Genomic DNA, 22211 nt, shown 5'->3' with positions numbered 1-22211 from the left:
TAATGATATTCTTCCTGTAACCTGATATAGATATTTCTTATTAATTATCAAAAGAAAATTGGGGCATGAATCCATATATAATAAAAGTAGAGAATATGAATGCCAAGGATGAAGACATTTGCTCCTCCACCATAGAGGAAGAGAAGATAATGCATAGAGATAGAGTACTTTGTGTATATGTGTATAAGGGGATACACATAACAAAGGTATATATGCAAATATGATGGAAATATTAATAAATCAGAGGATTAGATAATTTGCTTTAAAACTGACAATGAAACTCTTTCAATAGTTTGATCCAAATTGCATTAGAAATATAACTTCATCTGAAATAATTGATTGAGGTAAATATTTAGGATCTTATTTATAGCATTATGGAGGCAATGCTAGTGAGAGCTCACAAAAGCACAGAATTGCACTCATTATTTCATATTTTTGCTGATAAAAATATTATGGTTTTGGTTAACTTTTCAAATTATTACAAAATCCAAGTTTTCAAGTAAATGAATGGATAATGAATATTGGTGATTTTACAGATCTCTTAACACTTTCCTTTGTATGAGGGAAAGGTCAAGAAGCAGATTCCTGCTACTTGATTATCTGTGCATTTTTTATCTGTCTGTCTGAATTCTCTCCTGAACAGACTACAGAGGACTATATAACTAAAAGGTTTTCCATTATATGTAATTTTAAATAGCACAAATGGTATGTGATCATATACAATGTGGGAGAAATTATGACCTTCACCATCTTGTCTCCAGAGAGATTCACATTTAGCCTCAGTTTACTCCCAGAAAGCCTGTTTTCTGAGGGTCATGGATAGAAGTAGAGCAAGTTTCCTGCCACTCTAATAGGAATACCTCAGTCCTCTGCTGACTCTACACATTTTATGCCCACACATTGTAGATTTAACTGAGCAGAGAAGCAAAGTGCCAGAAACACAAAGATTGTGATCATCTTCCCACTATATGGCTTCCCTTGCTTTATCTTAAATTTCCAGACATTTCTGAATTTATAGACTTTGTTCTGACTTCCATTTTCATAAAATTATGAATGAGTATAAAAGATGAGACATTCACAGAAAGTCTAGGATTTTAGGAAAATTTGGGGTTGATAAAATAAAGGCACACAAGTTGTTCTAAGAAAACCATGTATAGTTGATTTAGTATAAAAAGATAGCATATTCTATTACCTGGTTTTTGAAAAGCATAGTCTTTGTTTCTCATGGTACCTAGGCTCTTATCAATGGCAAACAATGCTATCTCATCCTGCAATTTTATTGTCCATGCTGGTGTTGCTGGTAGGGATCTTTTCAATATTGGGTTGGGACTGAGGCCACAATGAGTGGTCAGTCTGGAAGGTGGGTGAGAGGAGAGCTTCTGATAAAGTTTAAATATGGCGCTGGATTTTGAGTCTTTCTGTCTTTCAGTTTTTCTGTTTTTGCTCATCTCGTTCCCTCTTCTGATTTCCTCATGGTGTCCAGGTAGTAATGAAAATTAACTTTACAAGTCTTAGTCTCAAAATAGCAAACTTGTTGGGTAGATAATTCACTTTCTAACTGGACTTCTTATTGTGGCTTTAGAGACTTCAGTTATTTTCTATTTAGAAATTATTATTAGTGATATTCAAGAATTATTATTATTCAGTATCTATTGGGTGCCTGTCTCTGCTCTAGTCACTGGGAAACAACAGTGAACATGTCAGAGAAAATCCTGCCCTGATGGAACTAAAATTCTAATCGGTGGTAATTAATAAGTAAAATTAATCATTTCAAGCAGTGACTAATGTTAGAAAGAAAAATGCTCATATCAGCATGGAGTATCTATTTGCCTAATCCTGACAAAAATTTCCTTGTATGCTAAAATATGTTTTGGTGGTATAAAATAGTTTGATATTTCAGTACGTTTGAGGATGAACAGTGGAAATAACCTCCTGATTGTGGAGGAGAGGCAGCATTGGGCTAACCCTAAAACCCAGGCATTTCATACTCCATAGTAACAGAAGTAGTTTCTATTGTGTTTTGTAAAAGAAAAAACAATTGCTAAAATAGTTATGATGGGGTGTATTGTATTTTTATGTATGTGAAAATATTACTATTTACTAGAAGGTGAGTAACTTAAAATACCACACATTTATTATTTTATAGTTTTTATTTTTATATTTTAAATTCTATCAAAACTTCTGCCCCAAAATGGCTTAGCTGGGTACTTTCTCTGGTCAGGGTCTCCCAAGGGTGCAGTTCATGTTCTTGTCTGGCACTCAGGGTCCTCTATGGAGCTTTGGGGCTTTTGACAGAATTCAGTTCCTTGCATCAGGTACAGGGCTGAGGGCCTCTTCTCCTAGAGGCTGCCTGCCCAAAGTTCCTTCTCCTGTGGGCCTCTCCATAGGCAGTCACATCATAGCAGCTTGCTCTTTGAGGTTAACAAGGGAGTCTGTCATTCCAGTTAGTAGTCTGGAGTCTAAGATATTACAATCATGGAAGGGACGTCTCTTCACCATTTCTATATAACATAACATAATCAAGGGTGAAGTCCCACTACTTTTTCCATGTTCTATTAGTAGCAAATCACAGAGTCCACCTATACTCCAGAGGAGGAAATTTCATAAATGCCTGGATACCAAGGTCCGGGATTTAATGAAGATCACTCTGGGGTCTGTCTTCCATGGGGTATCTGGGAAGAATAAAGGAAAACAATATATTTTTTTCCTTTATAGTATAACACACATGAACTCACACAGATGGATGCTGTAATGCCACAATTCTTCAGTCAATAAAAGTTGTTCTTGTTCCTCTGTTAAAAAGTATGTCCTCAGTTCAAGAAGTCTAGATCACCTTGAGTGTCTCTTTCTTTTCCTTCCCTAGATTCCATTAAAAATATCAAATGAGTAATCATACAGCCAAGAGACCTTGTGGTACAGAAGGGATTTCAGCAAATATCTAGAAGAGAACTGAGAATGAGAGCCTCTTCATGGATGATGCAGATCATGAAGTAGAGGACCAGAATATAAAGAAGGGAATTGACAGGAACAAGATGCCAAATGGTTTCTACGCTGTGAGTGCACAGGTCAGAGACTTACAGCAGCAGCAGGACGGTTGTCAAAGGAGACATGGAGAGCTGTTCATGGAGAACGATCAGCTCATCCCACTCTTCTCTTGTCTCTGCTGACCTCAGTAGCCCTAAGCAGAGTGCACCCCAGCTTGATCCAATCACACTGATTATTTTTATATTCTTCTATCATTTTTAAATGTTCTACTATGTAAAAATGCAAATTCAAACAAAAATGCAGAGAATCTGTCAGTCTCCAATGATGTATCTATAGCGTCTTACTTAAAGAAATTGAGCTGTAATCTTCTTTAAGACACTGTATTTTAATTGTTAGTAATGTTAGTTATTTTGAAGTGAGGAGTATCTTTCTTTAATAAATCTTATCTGAGTGGCCATTTTCAAACAAAACATTTCATTTTATTTTAACCATAAAACTTATAACTTCATTATGAAAATATACAAAGTAGAGGAAAAGAAATACAAACAAACAAATTAGTTTGCCATAAATCCTTCCTTCAAAAAAAATCAACATGCTATTGATTAACTTTAGGGTTCTTTATTTTTATTAATCTTAATATATTTTGAGTTAATAATGTAAATGTTTTTGCATTATTTTTCATTTATGGTATTATAAATAATTTTGTGTAACTAAAGATTATTGCTTATAGTTATTAATAATTCATCTTTGAATGACCATAATTTATTTAAGCATTTTTCCATTACTGCACATTTATAGTTCTTCCCATTTTTACCCCTTCTAGATTAAGCCATTGTAAGAATCCTTACATGTTAATGCATCTAAATTTTTGGGTGGAATCTTAACATAAGCCCTCACATGTAAATAGCTGCTTTAGATTTTTATCCAATATGCTTAAGTTATATTAAATAACTTACTTGTCCACACAAAATACAATATTTGTCTTCTCAGTGCAGCTCTATCAGAATTGAGTATTATCATTTTAAAAATAAAATCTCATTTAGAGACATGAAAAATATCTTACATTGCAATATTGTGTTGTTGTTTGTTTTTAGATTTCCAATGAAATTAAACTTTAGAAGCTTGAGTTTAGCATGGCTATAACTGTCAGGAAGAATTCTTCCAAGGCCATCTGGCCTCAACCTCTCCTCCTACATCTTTGCCTATAAGGACCGCATTTCCTGGTTTACTGAATCACTCCAGTCATCCAAGTTCTCCTACATCCCGCATGTGTGAGCATGTGCATGTGCATGTGTATGGTCCCTGCTTGTTTGCACACTGTTCACCAGTCTCATGAATTTGCTTTGGTTTCTGTAGCGTAGGAGTATGGAGTCCTAAATTTATATATTAATCCAGTTATATTAGGTTATGTAGTGACTGACATTTAATTCTGGATTCTAGCCCACTGCTTGTTCCTTGTGAATTTTCATGATTTCTCAATCTTTATAAGGACTTGGATTAAAGGTGGAGATAGCATTTGTACTTCTGGTTAGACAACATAGAAGATGGCATTTTCTTTTCTAGTTTGTAGGAGGCCTATACTAATTCTATTACTTTTACTTGCAGCTCCCCATCCTACCCACACACTGCTCTTTTTTTTTTCTTAGCAATTATCACTTAAAATACCATGTAACATACTTATGTATTATTTTATTTATTAGTTACCATTCTCTAAATAATACTAAAATATAAAATCTACCATGTCAGGAATTTTGTTTCTTTTAGGTCATCAACTAATTTAAGATACTAAAATTGTACTCGCATGATAGGTGATCAATTAATATTTATGGGGTGTATGAATTAAAACACTGGAAAATGAGGTCCTTGGTGCTCTTTACTTAAAGAGCAGCACGCTGCCAGTGTACTGTCTGCTCTGTGATCATGGTGATCACAATGTTTGTTGAGTGAAGAAATACATCTGTGAGTGGGTAAATGGTTTTTGGTTATATCTTTAATTCCCACTTGATGATAATATTTATTACTCAGATACTTAGCTTAATATCCAAGATTGTTTGTTATTATTTACCCCAATTCAAAGTACAACTTAACTAGAAATAATAGCATGTTTTTACTGAATATGCAATTCCAAGTGGATAAACATTTAAAAAATGCCTTCATATGTCAGAAACACAAATAAACATTATTATATTAAACTGTTTTATATTTTATTATGTAAGCTTTCATTACAAATACATATGTTTTTAAGGATCATTTATATTTTCTTCCATTATAGGTAAAATATAGACATCCCAAAGTGAACTAAGAAGTTGATGTCCCTAGGCTGCATAGGGGACACCTCTGTGCTATGACCACATACCCATGGGGGGAAAAAATCAATTTGCAGGCATGTTTCTGCAGAATCTCAAAAATTCATTTGAGAAGGGAAACTACTAGTTATTGCCATTCCAGCACTTCTGTTTCCAGTTCTGGCTTTCTCAAGTCAAGTTTCTACAGATTTGGTACCCCAGCATATGCGAGTCCTATGGTAGTTTGGATTTGATGTGAAAAGGAATCCCACTGTTCAGAAGGCCTGTCAGAACAAATCAACTTTTTTTCCTCTTTCTGTGTAATATAATTTAAGGCTAGTTTTTAAAAATGCAAAAAAACAACAGGATATTTCTTCTTCATGAGGTAAAAAATAACAAATTACTCAAATTCTCCAGTGCTTTTGGATCCCAGAAGCATTTAGTTGATTTCCTACTGCTACCACTTGAATTTCTAGACCAAGTTGAATTTCCTGATGTCCTCTGTCTAGTCAAAGGATGCTCACTGAAAATTCAATAGAGATGAGAGAGAAGATTCTCTTTCCTTAGCACTTACAAATAGTGAAAAATTCATATCTTCAGCATAAAGGCACATTTATCTGTGCATTTATGACATCCTTAGGAATCTTTGTCCACCCTCCTAGTAGGTTTAGGACCCTATGTGACTTATCAAAACCATATGGATTTCATTTTTTATCTGAAGAAAGTCCCTCTCCTTTAAGACAAAGTTCCTTACATGGTGGCAGATTCCTTCTATGTATGCACACAAGTGTTGTGTGTGCGTGTGCGTGCCTAGTTGTAAAGGAGTCTAACAGATCTGTAATACAGCAAAAAGAAAATGTAACTCCTCTTTAGAGTTTGACTATTTCAGTGAGGTTCAAGGCAGACAATTACTTAGATAATCCTGTAAACACAGATAACAAGTCTCTAAAAGTCTAGAGGAAGTTTCTCTCTCTTTTTTGGTAATTTATGCTAATAAGTTAGAAAAAATTAAAACCTTAAATGTTCATTTTAACTGAGTGTTTTTGCAATCATAGCAAGCTATTGCCTTGAGAAAAATCTACTGAGAAGTCCTGGTTGCTGTGGCTTGGTGCTTGAGTGTCGGCTTATAAATCAAAGGATTGTGGGTTTGATTCCCAGTCTAGGGCACATGCCTGGGTTGCCCAGGTCCCCAGTCAGGGGTGCGTGAGAGGGAAGGCAACCACATAGTGATGTTTCTCTCCCTCATTTCCCCTCTCCCTTCCCCTCTCTAAAAAATAAATAAAATCTTTTTTAAAAATCTACTGAGAAAGTAGGACACTGATGACAGGTCTTTCTCGTTACGGGATATTTCTCCTTAAATGTGTAATTTGTGTAAAGTGAGAAAATTTCTACTTTTTGCATAAAGTGTGCTTACTTCTTTTAATAGAGAGCACTCAGAGCCCTAACAAAAGAGCCTGCATTAGCACTCACATTTCCTCCCAGTGGTGTTCAGTGGCATTTCAGAGCAGATGTGTTGCCACTGCGCTCAATGGGGAGCTCTTCAATATTGCTGTTTCTCCCCTAGTATTACTAAGCAACCACATGTTGTGCAAAGCTGCCTAAAAACATTGCACATGAAGAAAAACTTGAGACTCTTTCCAGTTCTTATCTATGGATGCATTCAAAATATCTTTTGACAAACATTTGTACTTTAAAATTGAAATGAAAGAATCTCTGCTAACCCTGGTTTGAAGGCATATTTGATAAATTGTTTTAAAATGATATTTTATGTTACATTTTCCCAAAATAAATGCAAATAATTAAAGATGTGTTTATACACACACACATATTAATAGTATTTGGCAAATCTGGATCCTCTCAAAATATACAGATATAAATTGAAATAGCATAAAATAAAATAAAACAATGTAACTTCCTTAAAAATTGCCAACATTCTATCAAATTGGTAAATCCCAGTTAACTTGACTTATAATTACCCATAGGCTAAACAAAGCATTTCCTTTTTAAAGCTTTAGTGACATCTTACAAAGGGAAACAATATTTTCAGGATCATTTTGTATCATGCTTCTTTTGAACAAAGCCTCATTTCTTTTTAAATGGATTGACTTCAGTTTTCTTGTAAAAGTTTAGCTTATCTTGACATTTTTCATTAAATACAAGGGTTTTAAAAGGTAATTGGTTTTTTGCACTGTTATTTTTGGAAGATATTTAGAAAAATGTAACCACAATTCCTACATTAATTATGCTATGTAGTAAGATAATTATTTATTGTAAATGTTGCAAATCTTAAAAGAAACACATCTACTGAATAAGGCTGCACAAAAGGTATTCATGTGTATTTCAATACTTAAAATTATATCTTAAAATTGATAATGTTATAATTAATCACAAGCTTATCTTGCCCTAAAGACTTCTATATTATTATGGAGAAGACACATAAATTCTGCTTTCAAAGATTTATGCAACCCAATTTTTCATTTTTCTACATAAACAATAGTATACATGAAGAGGACTTCAATGTTTACTCCACTATGACTTTTAAAAAGATTATATTTTTGGTCTGATCATACTAACTCTTGCAGATAAATCAACACTTTAAAACATTTGCTTTTTGTTATTAAATATTTTCACTTATGGTTGATTTTGAATTATTAAACATGAAATTTAAAAAAATGTGAGTTTAGATTTTTTCTATATTAAATTACAATATGATGAAGTATATCACATAAAAATGAGCTACATGATATCAATAGGCATCAGCCTTGGAATGGAGTCATTATTTTCAGTACAATTGGCAATATATTTCATTTTGTCATATTAAAAAGTAATTAAGTGTGGCATTTAAACCATTAATCAATTTTTCAATATTTTCAACTGCTCAGCGATTAACTTAATATGTAATTCTGATCATTGTAAGCAACCTATTATATAGATTTACTTTATCAAACCACAGGAATCACTGGATATCATTTTAAACCTATGGCAAAGCATTAGCAAATATTTTCAAAGTAATTTAAAGCCCTGTAGAGAAATTTACTCAGGAATGTTCTCTAGCCATACATTTTTCCCTATTATTATTAAACTTAATTTTTGCATGTATACACCATGAAGGCCCTAATTAGCATATTTGTGAAATTATTTCCTATGGAATAGTATGTGCAATAGCAACATCTTCAATAGCTTATAAGTTCAAATAACTCCTACATAACTATGATATACAGGAAGGTTTTCTCTTCTGTTTCAGTGTCTTTTTAGGGGATAACAAACAAAAAATGTATTCATTTTGCTCTTTCCTATTTGTTCTAGAAGGAGATGTTAATTTTTATATACAATTTTTGTTAACTAATAATTGGCAGTAAAGACAGAATAATTTAGTGTTTCAAGATTCTTCAGTGTTAACTAATTAAACCAGCAGCAGACCTGGAACACAGGACAATGGCAAACTTTCAGATGAATTAATTTTATGGAAGACCAGCTGAGTAATTGGGTGAAAATTACAGGCAGTTTAGCTCCATCGTCACCTTCATATATAATTAAATTCAATTGGTTGATACAGCTTCTGTTTTTATGAGGCCACTTACCAGCTTTTCGGACCCACTGTGACTTTGGATTCAGGAAAATCAATTATTAGTCACTTCTCTTTCAAATGAAAATGCTCTAGATTAGTCATATCTTCCATAATGTTCACATTTGAAAATCTGTATTTTAGTAAGTAGTGATATATTTGAATCTCTCATTTTGGTTCTACATAGAAAGAATACTCATTTATGTTGAAATATAATAGCATAAACACTGCCGATAGAGCAGGGCTGTATGAATTTGAGGGCTCATTGAGATGACATCCCATATCATCTCATTTGCAGATAAATTTTATACTTTTGGAAAACAGTAGGATGGACCTTTAAATTTTACTTTTTTATTTTTTCCAAAACTCATCTGGGAATCACTTTGCTTATTATTGTAAAATTTAGGGAACTTAATTCTCTTGAAAGAGACAGTTCCTGTTTTAGGAAATATATACCAATGTTACAACAAGACTGTGCATTTAAATATTTCTGTCAAAATTCAACATATATATTGTGATTAATAAATGAATCATGAGATTTCCATCTGAATGTGCAAAACTTTTCATTGTTCGTGATTGTAAATGTCTACATAGCTAAAAGAATGTTTTTGTACAATATATTTTGAGGATATATTTATTAGTATTTATTAATTGTTCTGAAAGTTTATACTTGCTTTATGTGCCTAAAAGACTATTTTTAATAAAAGAGGGAACATTCCTTTAAAAATAGGGGAAGCATTTTTGTTCACTCTAATCTGTAAAAACATATAATTTATAGAACAAAACTTGAAATATTTCCAAGTTCTTGTTATCAATCTTAATTAAATACAAATTGCTACACTAGCAAGGCAGTTTTGACTACAAATAACGTATTTGTTCTTAATAGTGATTTTTAAACATGTCATGCATTATCAGTGGTAAAATAAAATTTAGCAGTTTTCATGTGATACCAGTAATAACCCTTAAAAATTCACTAAGATGAACAAATTACTTCCATTCTTATTTAAGCCAAAGAAGGGCCTAGACTTCACAAGATAATAAATTGGAGAAGCAAGGGAATGGTATGACATCAATAATAGAAAAAATATTATTTCAATTAAACAATGTAGATAATTGAACTAGAAGTATTTTATTTTTTTGTCCTGTGCCTTTACTTTGAAATGTCTCAAACATTACTTGAAGTCTCCTTGTCTACCTTCCTTTTCTGGCTTCTGTTTTCTCAGAAAATTGTGATTTAAAATTCAGCAAATTATTAGCAAGGTAGTGAAATGTCTTATTTCAAATGATAAGGTAATAATTCATATTAATCTCCAGGATAGTACAAACTCATAATTGTAAAGATAATTTTTAGTAAAGTTACTGAAATAAAATTATATTAAATTTAATTATGTAGGTGATTTAAACTACATGTATGCAAATGTTTATAAATATATGTATATACTGTACATGCATAAAGAAAAACTAAAGCTAGGTAAGTACTTACCAAAAATAATGTTAAAATGGAAACAAAGTTTTTAATTTAATAATGTGTAGATCAAAAAAACATGTTTTCTAAAGAGGATAAATTTAATATTGTCTAACACCCATAATCTTCATATACAAATACGTAATTTAGTTTCATATTTATAAGTGGTTCTACATATTCATTAAATATTCTACATGTTTAGCAAAACTTTGCTAAACCACACATTGATATTTCTCTCCCTCTTTTTCTCCCTCCTCCTCTCTCTAAAAATAAATCAATAAATAATCTGTTAAAAAAAGAAAGAAATAGTCTCATTAAACCCTAAAGAACTGAAGGGATAAGTATTAGGTTCCTTTTATTAACTCTTGAACAGGTAAAACATTTCTTGGACAAAAGTTTCTCATTACACATTATTCAGAAGTTACATACTCATCCTGAGTCTTTAATAACGTCAAATTTAACAATGTGTTACCATATCCAAACTGAAATAAAGAAACTGAGGCAGTCATCATATGGTTCACAGTGTAATGTCAGAGTTGTACCTAACACAACTGTTCACTATTTTGTAAAGTGGGAGCAATTCACTGACCCACTTTGCTATAGAAAGTGAGTCAAATACTGTTGTAAAGACATAAACTTTACAACTAATACACTCTACTTAAAGTATTTTTAGAGTATTGTTTTGTAGCTCAGGAGAAAAATGCACAGGTCAGATAACCTCTGTATTCTCACAACACATTACTTTGTGTTCACAAATAAGTAGATTGATGGTTTATCTGTAATATCATGTCTAAAAACTGGAGACCCAATAACAAGGAAAATGATTAATCATTCCCCCAGTTTTAATATTAATTTTAACTTTTTTGTGGGACAGTGGCATTTTGTTTCATTTTATTTTTAATTGAATTTCTTGTGGTGACATTGGTTAATAAAATTATACAGCTTTCAGGTGTGCAATTCTATGACACATCATCTGCATTACGACTTCACCAACCCAAGTCAAGTCTCCTTCCATCACCATTGATTCCCTCTTCCCCTCTGGTAATCACCATGCTGTTGTCTGTGTCTATGAGGGGTTTTGTTGTTATTGTTGTTTCTTTGTTTCTTTTGTTTTGCTTATTCTCTTTGCCTTTTTTACCCAGCCCAGGAAACCACCTGCCTTCTGACAGCTGGCAGTCTGTTATCTATCTATGAGTCTGTTTCAATTGTGTGTGTTAGTTTATTTTGTTCATTAGATTCCAAATATGAAATTATATGGGGCTTGTCTTTTACTGAGTGGCTTATTTCACTAACCCTAATGATCTCCAGGTTCATCTATGCTGTTGTAAAGGGTAAGATTCCCTTCTCTTTTTATGGGTGAATAATATTCCATTATATAAATGTACCACAGCTTTTTTGTACCACTCATGTACCACAGACGAGTAGATCAACTCATCTACTGATGGGCACTTGGCTGTTTCCAAATGTTGGCTGTTGTAAATAATGTGGCAATGAACATAGAGGTGTATGTATTCTTTTGAATTAGCATTTCATATTTCTTCAGATATATTCCCAGAGGTGAAATTGCTAGATCACAAGGCACTTCCATTTTTAATTTTTAAAGGTAACTCCATACTGTTTTCCATAGTGGCAGCAATAATCTGCATTCCCAACAACAGTTCATAAGGGTTCTTCTCCTCTTCACATCCTCACCAACACTGGTTGGTTGTTGACAATAAATAATTTTAACTTTTAGTTTCTGAGTTATATTAGAGCTAAACACAGCATTAGAAATGATACAGTTGAATTCAATTATTTTACATATAAGAAACTTGAATACTACAGAAGTAGAGGACACATCAATACTTGATCAGAAAACTTAGTCTCTTGTTCAGATTTTTATAAACAGTTGTGTTAATTCCACTGTATTTTGTGTAACTGCAAGTTCGTGTTCAAGGGTATTTTCTGCTTTGTGATCATACTTGCATTTTCATGTATATGTTAATATATCTAGGCAAATATTAACCTATTATGGTAAGGACTTTTACATAGAAGTAAAAAAGAAAAAGACTGGGGATCTCCATTTTGAAGATATTCTAATGTTACCCTTATATCTGTCTTTTTTGTGGGGGAAATACAATAGTGAAAATGGCAAATGACATTTTCACATAGTCAGTAATATTACCTAAATTTTTCTAAAATATGTAATCAATTTCCAGTATAATGTTTAATGTTTTCTGAGACATGAAAAAAGATGATTGTATGAACCCCATTAAACCTAAATAAAAATGAGTGATATTTTTCATTATATAAGAAAGAAAACATATACTTAATGCTACAACTTATAATTTACTGTTATTTAATTAATGCAGATTTATTTTTACTTTGGGAGCCACCTTAAGTCACCAGTCAGATATTATGCAAAAAGAGATCTTGATCATAAGGAAGAGTTGACCTTTGCCTTCCTTGGGAACTGAATGAGATTTCAGGTATCATCTGAATAAAAAGAATGAGATATCTGTCTATATCTCCTGATTCTCAAAAAAAGAGCATTACTGAGATATTCAGTGTACCCCTGCATAAACATTATTCTTCGCCTATAGTACAACAAAAGCTTGTGTGTGCCCGTGGTGTCAGCTTAACAATGTGCATTGAGAGCGCTGGCTTCCTGGGCAGAGAAGCACATCAATAACCCAGTGGGAAGTGGCACTGACAGAAGGTAAACACAGGTCATTCAGGGGAAGCCTGGTGGGTGGTGGGGCACAGATCTTAAGACACAATAAAGAGAATGACATCAGAGGGATTCATCCTTCTTTTTAACCTGAATTCTCAGCTATTAACCAAGCCATAACATCATATACACATAACAAATGAAGGCTCAGCCACTTTCAGCTGCCTCACAGATGGTATCTAAAAGCAGACCCAGGGTTCCTGTGAGAATTTGATGGTGGCCATTGTGTTATAAGAGTTATTCAGCTTGGGGGAAGAGGGGCACATTAATGTTCTGGTTTAAGTAAATATTATTCAGTCATGCATATCACTAAGGTTTGCCCAGTTCTCTGTCATTTTTTATTAGTACACATGAACTCCATGTGAGATTTTTTTAAATTCTGGGCGTCATTTTTCTGTCAAGAGTTGGTAAAAGAAAAAGAAAATAACACTATGAAGCCATGTATGGCAAGGCTTTTTTTTTTAAACAGCTGAACAAGAAATGATTACATTTACTTCAAGTGAGTTTAATAAGATTTTATTGCAAGATATTTCCTTTGATATTCAGATTATCAAAGAAGTATATCCTTATTATTTTCTGTGCTAACTGAATAAAATCAAGGGAAAACATAATTGGAAATAATTATTGGATAGATTGAATGAAATTCCATGACATCAGTAAAAGCATATAGTTATCATAAATCAAATCATTTCTGTGAGAATTCTGGCTTCTTTTTCTGGATTTCACTTAGCCAGGGAGGCAGCATAGTTCTTTGTATATTAGTGGTATGATAAACAGAAAGTTTGGGGAGAATACCATTATCCCAAAAACATTAGTATCAAATAAAGTAAATGTTTAAAGGACATAAAGATTTACTTTAAAGTTTATTTTGATTTTTCTATAAAAAATATTTACAGAACATTTTTTAAATTGAATCACAGTTGAGTATAATTTTCCTATGAGCTATAAAATTACATATTCCAGTCACCCACTCAAATATATTTATATCTGTAAAATCTATACATTTAACCTATTCCATTTTTTTCATTTCATTCTATTGATAGATAAGTAACAATCAACCTGATTTATCTATATACCTAATAATTTTAATCTAATCATGTTTGGCCACATACTTTCTTTATACTGAAATAAATATCACTTTGTTTCCTATTATATTTTTAAGTTTAGTAAAATATTATAATAAAAACTGTTTTAGGATAGTACTTCATTATTTTACAGAACAATCTTGTACCATCAGCTTTTACTCAGGTAAGTAGATAACCATGTTATATGCAAATGCATAAACTAATAAAAAGCTTAATAGCCTAGTTTTACCTTATTAATACGTGCAGGATATTTAAAAATAAGATTTTAGAAAAGAGACATACATTTCATGGCATACTAAAAATAGTGAGGAGTCATCATTGTTAAATTTAACTAATAAAATGGGACTCTGATGAAAATTTATGAATATGTTCAGAGGTATAGCCACATGAATATGTATTCAAATTTGCGACCAATTCAATTACTCTTTTCCACCTCATCAGTTTAGTAAAAGCTTAACTAAACAAATTAATATTGAGTGGTTCCCTGAAGGCCAAGGACCTTAGCTTTGATGTAACAAAGAGGAAATGAGTTCCAGATATATGTGTCCTTTGGTGAAAATGGCAGAGGTTCAAGTTAGAAGATCACGGGCAGCAGTGCCCCACTGATCACTTTTTTCCAAGGGTGGGTATTAAGAAGGTAAGTAAGTAATCTCTGAAGTAACTGAGAATTCAACTATTATACAGGCCAAAGTAAATACCATCGGATTTCACAGTTAAGTAAATATGAGGTTCAACTATAGTATCCAGATGCAGTGAACTCATTAAGTACAAGAATAACAATTATCTTAAAGTTTCAGTTGAGATGCAGAGAAACGGAAACACTTTGTTTTTGTTTTCAACAGCTGTAATTTATGGGATATTTAGAAAGCATAAATACTATTACATAGAATTGTTCAAAGCAGATGGAACTTCAAGGTAGTAAAAATGATAAAGTATTGCTCTTTATTTTTATCATTGCCATCTCTAAAGCTCATTTTAAAAACTAAGCCAGTGCAATTAATTAATTAATTAACCTCTGTGATCACCTTGTACAGCCACTTCATAATGCAACTGAAGAAAATGTCTGTCTACAGTTTTGAGAAATCCAATTAGTTTAATGATTTCAATTTTAAAAACTTTGAAGCCTATTACTTTCATTCATTCATTTACTCATTCATTCATTCATTCACTGATTTTTTTTAATAATTTTAACTTTTTATAGTTATTCAATTACAGTTGTGTGCCTTTTCTCCCCATCCCTCCAGGCCACCCCAGCTGAACCCACCTCTCCCACTTCCACCCTCCCCCTTGATTTTGTCCATGTGTCCATTATAGTAGTTCCTGTAATCCCCTCTCCTCACTGTCCCTTCCCCACTCCCCCCTGACTATTGTTAGATTGTTCTTAACATCAATGTCTCTGGTTATATTTTGTTTGCTTTTTTCTTCCGTTGATTATGTTCCAGTTAAAGGTGAGATCATATGGTATTTGTCCCTCACCGCATGGCTTATTTCACTTAGCATAATGCTCTCCAGTTCCATCCATGCTGTTGCAAAGGATATAAGCTCCTTCTATCTCTCTGCTGTGTAGAATTCCATTGTGTACATATACCATAGTTTATGGATCCAGTCATTTGCTGATGGGCCCTTAGGTTGCTTCCAGTACTTGGCTATTGTAAATTGTGCTGCTATGAACATTGGGGTGCACAGGTTCTTTTGGATTGGTGTTTCAGGATTCTTGGGTATAATCCCAGCAGCGGAATTGCTAGGTCAAAGGGCAGTTCCATTTTTAGTGTTCTGAGGAAATTCCATTCTGTTTTCCACAGTGGCCTCACCATTCTGCATTCCCACCAACAGTGCACTAGGATTCCCTTTTCTCCGCATCCTCTCCAACATTAGTTCGTGAATTTGTTTATGTTGGCCACTCTGAGTGGTGTGAGATGGTACCTCATTGTGGTTTCTTTTTATTTTCTTTCTTTCTTTTTCTTTTTTTCTTTTTTGATATATTTATTGATTATGCTATTACAGTTGTCCCATTTCTGCCCCTTCACTCAACTCCATCTTGCCCACCCCCTCCCTCACATATTCCCCCCCCTATAGTTCATGTCCATGGGTCATAATTATAAGTTCTTTGGCTTCTACATTTCCTACACTATTCTTACCTTCCCCCTGTCTATTTTGCACCTATAATTTATGCTATTTATTCTCTGTACCTTTCCCCCCTCTCCCCCTCCCAATCCTCTATTGATAACCCTCCATGTGATCTCCATTTCTGTGGTTCTGTTTCTGTTCTAGTTGTTTGCTTAGTTTTCTTTTGTTTTGTATTTAGGTGTGGTTGTTAATAACTGTGAGTTTGCTGTCATTTTTAATGTTCATATTTTTTATCTTCTTTTTCTTAGATAAATCCCTTTAACATTTCATATAATAAGGGCTTGGTGATAATGCACTCCCTTCACTTGACCTTATCTGAGAAGCACTTTATCTTCCCATCCATTCTAAATGATAGCTTTGCTAGATACAGTAATCTTGGATGTAGGCCCTTGCCTTTCATGACTTGGAATAGTTCTTGCCAGCCCCTTCTTGCCTGTAAGGTCTCTTTGGAGAAATCAGCTGACAGTCTTATGGGAACCCCTTTGTAGGTAACTGTGTCTTTTTGTCTTGCTGCTTCTAAGATTATCTCCTTCTGCTTAATCCTGGCTAATGTAATGATGATGTGCCTTGGTGTGTTCCTCCTTGGGTCCAGCTTCTTTGGGACTCTCTGAGCTTCCTGGGCTTCCTGGAAGTCTATTTCCTTTGCCAGACTGTGGAAGTTCTCCTTCATTATTTGTCCAAATAAGTTTTCAATTTTTTGTTCTTCCTCTTCTTCTTCTGGCACCCCTATAATTCGGATGTTGGAACATTTCAAGATGTCCTGGAGGTTCCTAAGCCTCTTCTCATTTTTCCGAATTCTTGTTTCTTCATTCTTTTCTGGTTGGATGTGTCTTTCTTCCTTCTGGTCCACTCCGTTGATTTGAGTCCCAGTTTCCTTGGCATCACTATTGGTTCCCTGTACATTTTCCTTTGTTTCTCTTACCATAGCCTTCATTTTTTCATCTAGTTTTCGACCAAATTCAACCAATTCTGTCAGTGTCTTAATAACCAGTGTTTTGAACTGTGCATCCGATAGGCTGGTTATCTTGTCCTTGCTTAGTTGTACTTTTTCTGGAGCTTTGAGGTGTTCTGTCATTTGGGCCATTTTTTAATTTTTTGTCTTGGTGTGTCTGTTACTTTAAGGGGTGGAGCCTTAGATGTTCACCGGGGGCGGGGTAATGCTGGTCACCTTGCTGTGATGCTGTATGTGGGGGAGAGGCGGAGAGGGAGCAATGGCGCCTGCTCCCCTCTCCACCAGACCTCAGTCCTTCACTCTGCTACCCACAATCAAATTGGTCCCCTCTGGTGCTGGTTCCCGAGTGGGTGGGCCTGCGCACACTCCAGGCCCCTGTAGGTCTCTACAACCACCTCTCCTGTGAGGGTGGGAGTCTCTCCTGCTGCCGCCCCAACCCCCACGGGCATTTTCAATCAGAGGTTTGAGGCTTTATTTCCCCACGCTGGAGCCCTGGGTTACGGGGTCTGCTTCGCTCCCCTCACTTCCTTCTGGTTTATCTATGCACGAATGTGGGGCCACGGGGTGCTACCCGCAGCTCTGCCTGCCCCGTTCTCTGCCACTGTGAGTAAGGCCCTCTTGGTTTATCTGTGTGCAAATGTAGGGCCGCAGGGTCTGCTAGTGGTCAGACTGCTGGCCCCGTTTGTCCCACACTCCGCCAGTCTCCGTCCTGCCACAGCAACGCCAGTCCTCTCTGCCCCAGCTGCCCGTCTCCGCCGCTCCTACCGGTCTGGATGTATGTTTCTTTTTCATCTACTTGGTGTCGGACTTCCTTGCCATTCGATTTTCTGTCAGATATGGTTGTGTGAGGAGGCTCAGTGTGTCTACCTATGCCGCCATCTTGGTTCTCTCATTTCGGTTTCAACTGTATCTCTCTGATGGCTAGTGATGCTGAGCATCTTTTCATATGTCTCTGGGCCCTCTGTATGTCTTCCTTGGACAAGTGTCTGTTCAAGTACTTTGCCCATTTTTTAATTGGGTTGTTTGTCTTCCTGGAGTGGAGTCGTGTGAGTTCTTTATATATTTTGGAGATCAGGGCCTTGTCTGAGGTATCATTAGCAAATATGTTTCCCCATACTGTTGGTTATCTTTGTAATTTGGTGTGTTTTCTTTAGCCATGCAGAAGCTTTTTATTCTGATGAGGTCCCATTTGTTTATTCTTTCCTTTATGTCCCTTGCTTTAGGGGACTTTTCGGTGAGGAACTTGCTACGTGGGATGTCAGAGATTTTCCAGCCAATGTTTTCCTCGAGGACTTTTATGGGGTTACAACTTATAATTAAGTCTTTTATCCATCTTGAGTTTATTTTCGTGTATGGCATAAGTTGGTGTTCTAGTTTCATTTTTTTGTACGTAGCTGTCGAGATCTCCGAAAACCATCTGTTGAAGAGGCTATATTTGCTCCATTTTATGCTCCTACTTCCTTTGTCAAATATTAATTGACTGTAAAGACTTGAGTTTATCTCTGGGCTCTCTGTTCTGTTCCATTGGTCTATGTGCCTGTTTTTATGCCAGTACCAGGCTGTTTTGATTACAGTGGCTTTGTAATACAGTTTGATATCACTTATTGTGATCCCTCCTGCTTTGTTGTTCTTTCTCAAAATTGCTGCAGCTATTCAGACTTGTTTATGGTTCCATATAAATTTCTGAAATGTTTGTTCTATATCTGTGAAATATGTCATGGGTACTCTAAGAGGGATTGCATTGAATCTATAAATTGCTTTGGGTAGTATGGCTATTTTGATGATGTTAATTATTCCAATCCATGAGCATGGTATATACTTCCATTTGTTTGTATCTTCTTAATTTACCTCCTTCAGTGTTGTGTAGTTTTCTGAGTACAGGTCTTTTACCTCCTTGGTTAGGTTGATTCCTAGGTACTTTATTTTTCTTTTTGCTATATCAAATGGGATGTTTTTCCTGATTTCTTATTCTGCAGTTTCATTGTAGGTGTACTGGAATGCCTTTGATTTCTGAGTATTGACTTTGTATCCAGCTGTTTTGCCAAATTCATTTATTAGGTCCAGTAGTTTTTTGGTGGAGTCTATAGGATTTTCCATGTACACTATCATGTCATCTGCAAACAATGACAGTTTCATTTCCTCCTTTCCAATTTGGATGCCTTTTATTCCTTTTTCTTGTCTGATGGCTGTGGCTAAGACTTCCAATACTATGTTGAATAGGAGTGGTGAGAGAGGGCATCCTTGTCTTGTTCCTGATCTTAGTGGGAAAGCTCTAAGTTTTTGTCCATTGAGTATGATGTTGGCTGTAGGTCTCTCATATATGGCCTTTATTATGTTGAGGAAAGCTCCCTTTATTCCCACTTTGCTGAGTGTTTTTATCAGAAATGGGTGCTGTATCTTATCAAATGCTTTTTCCGCATCTATTGATATGATCATGTGGTTTTTGTCTTTGCTGTTTTTTGTGTGATGTATTATGTTTATTGACTTGCGAATATTGTACCATCCTTACATCCCTGCGATGAATTCCACTTGGTCATGGTGGATGATCTTTTTAATGTATTGCTGGATGGGGTTTGCCATTATTTGGTTGAGAATTTACGCGTCCATGTTCATCAGCGATATTGGCCTGAAGTTTTCTTTCTTCGTCGTTGTGTCTTTAATTGGTTTTGGGATTAGGATGATGCTGGCTTCATAAAAAGAGTTTGGGAGTCTTCAATCAGTTTGGATTTTTTTGAATAGTCTGTGAAGGATAGGGGTTATGTCATCCTTTAATGCATTGTAGAATTCTCCTTTGGAACCATCTGGTCCAGGGCTTTTGTGTGTTGGTAGTTTTTTGATGACTGCTTCAATTTCCTCTGCTGTTATTGGTCTGTTCAGGTTTTCTGCTTCTTCTTCATTCAGTTTTGGAAGATTATATTTTTCTAGAAATGTGTCCATTTCATCTAGGTTTTCAAATTTCTTGGCATACAGTTCTTCGTGGTAATTTCTTACTATCCTTTGTATTACTGTGGTATCAGTTGTAATATCTTCTCTTTCATTTCTAATGGTGTTTATTTGGATTCTCTCACTTTTTTACTTGATAAGCCCGCTTAAAGGCTTGTCATTTCTGTTTATCTTTTCAAAGAACAAGCTCCTGGATTTATTGATCATTAGAATTGTGCTTTTAGTCTCTATGTCATTTAACTCTGCTCTGATCTTGGTTATTTCCTTCCTTCTGCTTGCTCTGAGCTGTCTTTGTTGTTGTTCCTCGAGTTCTTGTAGGCGTAGGGTTAGGTTGTTTTTTTGAAATATTTCCATGTTTTTAAGATATGCCTGTATTGCTATGAACTTCCCTCTCAGGACCGCCTTTGCTGTGTCCCATATATTTTGGGTTGTTGTGAGTTCATTTTCATTTGTTTCCAGAAAGTTTTTGATTTCTTCCCTAATCTCATTCTTGACCCATTCATTGTTTCATAGCATGCTAGTCTCCATGATTTTTAGCGTTTTGGGTTTTTTCCTTTGGTGTTGGTTTCTAGTTTCAGTCCCTTGTGGTCAAAGAAAATGCTTGATATGATTTCAAATTTCTTGAATTTGTTGAGGCTTCCTTTGTGTCCTATCATGTGGTCTATCTTTGAAAATGTTCCATGTACATTGTAATAGAATGTGCATTTTGCTTCTTTGGGATGAAAAGATCTATATATATCAGTTAAGTCCATTTCCTCTAGGGTATCGTTAAGTGACACAATATCCTTGTGATATCTTGTTTGGAAGACCTGTCCATTTTTGACAGTGGGGTGTTAAAGTCCCCTACTATAATTGTGTTGCTGTCAATATCTTTCTTGAAGTCCTGCAAAACTTTCTTTATGTATTTGGGTGCTCCTATGTTCGGTGCATGTATATATACGATGTTTATGTCTTGTTGGTTGATTCTTCCTTTGCGTATTATGAAGTGACCTTCTGGGTCTCTCTTTATGGCCCTTCTTTGGAAGTCTATTTTGTCTGATGTAAGTATTGCTACCCCTGCTTTTCTTTCCTGTCCGTTTGCTTGGGAAATTTATTTCCAGCCCTTCCCTTTCAGTCTCTGTATGTCTTTTGTTCTGAGGTGCGTCTCTTGTAGGCAGCATATGTGTGGGTCATGCATTCTTATCCATTCGGCTATTCTATGTCTTTTGATTGGAGCATTTAATCCATTTATGTTTAAGGTTATTATCGACAGGTAGTTATTCATTGCCATTTTTTCCTACCTGTGTTCCTCTCTCTTTCTCTTTTCCTTCCTTTCCTTAAAGTAGTCCCTTTAGCATCTCTTGTAGAGCTGGTTTGGTGGAGCTGTATTCTTTTAGACTTCTGTGTCTGGAAAACTCTGTATTTGGCCTTCTATGTTGATTGAGAGCCTTGCTGTATAAAGTAGTCTTGGTTGCAGGCTTCTGTTTCTCATTACTTGGAATATTTTTTTGCCATTCTCTTCTAGCTTGGAGCGTTTGCATTGAGAAGTCAGTTGCTAACCTTTTTGGGGCTCCGTTGTATGTTACTTCCTTTTTCTCCCTTGCTGCCTTTAATATCCTCTCTTTGTCTTGGAATTTTGCCATTTTAAGTATGATGTGTCTTGCAGTGGGCCTCTCTGGGTTCCTCTTGTTTGGGACTCTCTGTGTTTCCTGGATTTGGGTGACTTTTTCTCTCATCAGTCTAGGGAAATTTTCCATCATTACTTTTTCAAACGGGTTTTCTATCCCTTGCTCTTCTTCTTCTCCTTCTGGTATTCCTATTATACGGATATTGTTACGTTTCATGTTGTCCTGCATTTCCCTTATTACCTCTTCATTCTTTCTGAGCCTCTTTTCCTTTTCTTGCTCTTTCTGGGTGTTTTTTTCTACTTTGTCCTCCAGCTCGCTGATCTGATCCTCTGCTTCATCAAGTCTGCTTTTTATTCCTTCTACTGCGTTCTTCAATTCAGAAATTGTATTCTTCATTTCCTCTTGGCCCTTGTTGATAGTTTCTATTTCCTTTTTCATGTTGATATAGTTTGCAGTGAGTTCATTGTAGTTTCCCTGTAGTTTCCAG

Source organism: Desmodus rotundus, chromosome 13 (assembly GCF_022682495.2).
Source record: "Desmodus rotundus isolate HL8 chromosome 13, HLdesRot8A.1, whole genome shotgun sequence".
NCBI lineage: Eukaryota > Metazoa > Chordata > Mammalia > Chiroptera > Phyllostomidae > Desmodus > Desmodus rotundus.
This window is presented reverse-complemented; position numbering follows the sequence as displayed.